This window comes from Dasypus novemcinctus, chromosome 3 (assembly GCF_030445035.2).
Source record: "Dasypus novemcinctus isolate mDasNov1 chromosome 3, mDasNov1.1.hap2, whole genome shotgun sequence".
In the NCBI taxonomy this organism is placed as follows: domain Eukaryota; kingdom Metazoa; phylum Chordata; class Mammalia; order Cingulata; family Dasypodidae; genus Dasypus; species Dasypus novemcinctus.
Genome location: NC_080675.1, coordinates 37,674,433 through 37,679,772, shown reverse-complemented (window position 1 = coordinate 37,679,772; position 5,340 = coordinate 37,674,433).

Here is a 5,340-nt window from a genome sequence, read left to right as displayed (position 1 = left end):
AGGAGTTATTTGAATGGTTAAATAAATCATAGTCCATTCATACATTAATAATACAGAATTCTAGATAGCATTAAAATTAATTGCCATGTTCTGACACAGAAAAATCTATAGGACATATCGTTAAGTGAAAAATGTAAACTTGCAGAATGTTAATTACAGGTATATATCAAAATCAGTTTTTGCTAACTCAGTGTTCACAGCAACAAACACTGATTTTGATATCTATCAAAATTTCTGGGGGAGCAGATGTGGTTCAAACCGTTGAGCAACTGCCTCCCACATGCGTGGTCCTGGGAGTTACTTGCTTTTCTGTGACTCACTTTGCGCATCTATAAAATGGAGCTACTAAGAGTATCTCCCTCATAAGGTTGCTGTAAGCATTGAGTGAGACGATATATGCAAACCACTTGGCATGTCTGACACAGAGCAAGCACTCAATAAGGGTTGGATACCATTCTCATTGTTTTATTATTATTATTTTACATAGAGAATGTGTTCATGTGTAAGTTGGTTATTTTTATTTTTCTGTTTTTCAAAGAAAATGGTCCCAGATTCAGAAACACAATCTCCTGCCAGGTTATTACCACATCGAAGGGGTCTCCAGGGGGCCTGGGCGTCTGAGGCAGACCCCAAGACCCACGCCAATGGATTCTAGGCAAACCCAATTGGTCAATCTACATTGACTCCCCAACCCGCCCGCCATGTGGTCAGGCTTGGCCAGTAGCTACCCAAAGCACCTAATGGTGTGGGGCAAGGGCAAGGGGACTTAGGCAGATGGCCTGGGCTGGGGCGCTCTAAGCAACAGTGGCCAGGTGACAGCGTGAGCCCAGTGAGGTCAAATCTCATTTTTTCCAAGAAAGCCAAAAATTTGGAATTGAATGTGAACTTGCCAAGGGTTTAAACTGTAGAAACCGTGTCCAACAGCTTTTTGCTAGTTTACACTGTAGTAAAGAATAACCAAGCCCAAACTCTCAGAGTCTTAAACAACACAGATTCCTTACTGACTCAGTTTATGCAGGGACTGCAGGTCAGCCTCAGCTCTGCTCCTGGCACTGGCTGGCTAAGGATCTGTCCACATGACTTCTCAAATCCAGGTGAAGAAGCTGCTCCACTTGGGATATGCTGTTCTTGCAGCAACGGAACAAAAACAATGACTGAAGCACGTGTCTAAGCAGATGAGAGTCCATCACCTCTTCCCAGTCTGTTGGCCAAAGCAAGTCATACAGCCAGGTCCAGCGTCAATGGAGAGGGATGCAGACTGAGTAACTGGGAAGAGCGTCATCTACCAAGGGTGCTAAGACAATCGGTTCTCATTATTCACAGTCCTTACACTCTACAAAGTCACCGTTAGAGAATACTGTACCATTGCACCTATGAGAAATACAAGGTGAGGTTCCTGAGAGCTCTGGACACATTTTCATCAAACGATCAGTAGATAACCTCGTTTTATGTGTGTTTCTGTTTAAAGACATTTTAATCTAATTTTTTTTATTGATTACCATTGAACCCACAGCCCATCTCATTAGAACTCATGCCTGAATGAAGTTGATCAAACACATGTATTTTCTCAGTTAGGCACATCACAGTCCTCTTGAGCTCAGGAACACGAGACAGCACTTCAGCACTACATTTAGGGGCCATTTTAAACAGTGAAATTGCCCCAGAAAGGCACAAAAATAAGAAAAACGTGGTACTAAATATACTACAAAAAGGACACCTGTTTACAGCATGAGAGTTGAAACAAGAAGGCAGAAAATTGCCCTGCTTGACCTTAGATGGGAATGTGTGACAGGTTACTCAAATTTTTTGCCACTCTGCGCATGTCCACAAAGAACTGTGAAAGCATGAGTATTGACTTGCAGATTACAAATAAATTTTGGCAAGTAGGTAAATTTGTAAATAAGGAATCTGCAAATATCAAGGATCAGCTGTACATTATATATATTTAAAACCTGAAGATATCCTCCAACTTTTTCCATATTGTGTTGTCATCCAGTGATAAGCATTAATTTAGCACTTAGTGCATATCCAGCTTCTTTCCTGGAACTCCTGTCACACTATCTGTTCCCTCATTCAACAAATATTTACTGAGACTACCAAAGGGCCAGGCTCTGTTCGAGGCACTATATATCAGTGCACAAAAGAGAAAGGAAAAAACAGCCTGCCTTCCTGGAGCTTACACTTTAGTGGGGGAGAGAGACAAGAAACATAAACAATAAGTAAATTGTATCTTTTGCTTGAAGGCATTAAGTGCTGTGAGGGGAAAAACTAGATCAAGGTAAAGGGGATTAGAGAAGTTGGATGTATTAGGGTTCTCCAGAGAAACAGAATCAACAGGATACATATCAAGAGATTTATTACAGGAATTGACTCACATGACCATGGGAAGTGGCAAGTTCAAATTCCATAGGGCAGGCCACAAGTTGGGAACTCTAATGACGGTTTCAATGAAGGTTTTGGTGAATTCCCCAGGAGAAGCTGGCTGCTGAAGAAGAGATAGAAATTCTTTCTTCTGGCTGCTGAAATCATCAGTTTTCCCTTTAAGGTCTTCAACTGAATGAATGAGACTTTCTCTTATTGCCGGCAATCTCCTTTGTTAGTTGTAGATGTAATATCCATAATGCAATCAGCTGATGAATGATTTAATTCCACAAAATACCCTCACAGTACAATCAGGCTAGTGCTTGTTTGACCAAAAAACTGAACACTATAACCTAGCCAAGGTGATAGAGCTTAAGCATCATACTAGGTAAAGAAGAGTCTTGTAATGTATGTAGGGTGTTTAGGGTAGGCCTGCTGAGAAGGTGACTTTTTTGGTAACAGCTTTATTGAGATATAATTCACATACCAGATCATTTGCCTAATTAAAGTGTACAACCCAATGGTTCTCAGTGTAGTCACAGATATACGCAACCATTATTTAAAACAATTTTAGAATATTTTCATCATCTCTGATAAAGTTACATGGAGAAAGCCCTAGGGACCCCACAGAGACAGAAAAATCAATCAAACAAAAAACCCATGACCTACTTCCTGCTTGAGCTCCCTCTTGAGCTTCCCTTGAAATCTTTTGAAATTTGAAATTCTCACCAAGGTGGCAGATCCAGATAGTAAATCAAGCCTCTCTAGATTGTTACATTTGACCCAATGCAAAATAAAGCCTGCCTGCCCTAACCTGTCCCTAGAAGATGGACAAATCTCCATCCAATCAATAGGACTCAAGCTAACTTCCGTTTTATGTCTATAAAAATTACTTGCCATCCCTAGAAGCTCAAAGCTCTTCCATTTTACAGATGATCTGGCTTCCTTGCTGTGGCAAAACTTTAACGTCCCAAATAAAATACTGTTATCTACAAACTTGACTCCAATTTGTCTTTTGGCATCCCAAAAAAGGTATACTGTGCCCTTTTTATCAGTCACCTCCACTCCACCCACAAAGGCCTAGGCAACCATTAATCTACATTCTGTCTCTATGGACATTTCATATAAATGAAAACATGTAATATGTGGCCTTTCGTGACTGGCTTCTCTCACTTAGTATAATGTTTTCAAGGTTCATCCATTTTGCAGCATGCATCAGTACTTCATTCTTTTTTTTATTGCTGAATAATATTCCATTGAATGGATATACCACATTTTGTTTATTCATTCCTCAGTTGATGGAGGTTTGGGTTGTTTCCGTTTTCTGGCTATTATGGGTAATATGGCTGTGAACATTGGCATGCAAGGTTTTATATGTGCACAGGTGACTTTTAAGCAGACTTGAAAGAGGTGAGGGGATTAACCACATGCAGCAGTGTAAGGACCCTAAATCAGGAGCCTGTGTGGGGTGTTGGAGGAAAAGCGAGGAGGCCTCTGTGGTCAGAGTGTGCATAATGAGATAGAGAAAGGACAGAGGAGAGGCCTGAGAAGAAAGGGCAGCCTGTTCACGGCCGTGAGGCAGCGAATGGACAGAGCGAGGCCCGAGAGGAATGGGCAGCCAGCTTTTATGAGGCCTTGAAGGACCCCTGTAAGTTCGGGCTTTTACTTGAGTAACCTGAGTATCACCAGAGGGTTTTCAGCAGGGAAATGGCATGACCTAACTCACGTTGAGTCCTCTATTTTACCCCACATTCTCTGAGGTGAGGGGGAGGATGAGAATACATTGGATAGGTGGGAAAAGAGAGGGGAGAAAAGTGTGGGGAGCTTGTGGGAGTCAGGAAGGCCGAGTAAGCAAAGGGAGGGCAAGTTTGAGAGGGCAGGATGCCTAATGCACATGGGGAGCAGGATGAATTATGCTGGGAGGAGACGGAGGCAAGATGGGGCAGGGGAGAGTTGGGCAGGCTTCCAAACTCACCCCTCCTTCACAATCTCCGGCATACATTGATCAAACCTCTCCTCTGAGAATCACATCCTCTGACATCCTGAGGAAATAGAGCTGGGCAGGTACTGTCACATGCGCAGCGGTCCCCTGCTTCCTGTCATCTACTTGCCACCCTCTGACTCCCACCCCCACTTCAGCTCACAGTCATTTGGTTTTCACCCCAGTAACTCTACTGAAACAGCTGTTTTGATCACCAAAGACGTGCATAAATAGCCTAAATTTCTCATCCTCAGCCTACAGAAACCTCCCTGTTTACATCCTGCAGAGCCTTGCCCCTCAAGTATGTTCCAGGAGCGTTGGCCCCAACCAGGAGCTGGATAGAAATGCAGAAATCACCAGCCCTGCTCCAGACCCATAGAATCAATCTTCATCTTTAACGAGAACCCCAGGTTGGAGAAGCCCTGCTGAAGTTAGACGTGAACGGTTTCGTCTGCCCAGCACCTTCCCTGTATTTAGAACAGCTCCTTCCACTTTTTCGTCATGTTAAAGAATGGGAGCTGCTGTCCTTTTACTTGACTCTGCCTCCCCAGCCTCAGTGATTGTTGAGAAACGGGCACAGGACCAGAAAGGTCAATTAGAATTTTGACCCTGGGATTTCCCCTTTGGTCCTGGGGTGCCCCATTCAGGTCCCAAAGGGTAAAGAAGTCAGGATGGAAGAAAGAAGCCACACAGAGGGGTGCAGTGCACTGAGGTCCAAAGGCTGGTCTAGCAATCAGGATTTCTTGGCTGCAAGCCTAGTTGTATTTCCAGCCAGAGAGGAATTTATTGGAAGGATATCAGATTTTCTCAGAAATGATGGAAGTCTGAGGCCAGGCTTTGAAAAAGGTGGGAATCTGGGTCACTTCAAGGTCTAGAAAGCAGGATAGACAAGAACGGTATCGTGGAGGAACAGTTCCCCCAGGCAGACTGATGGAGGTATGGAAATCTTTTTTTTTTTTTTCCTTCTGTTTAAGATTTGATTTCCAGGGAGGGATTAT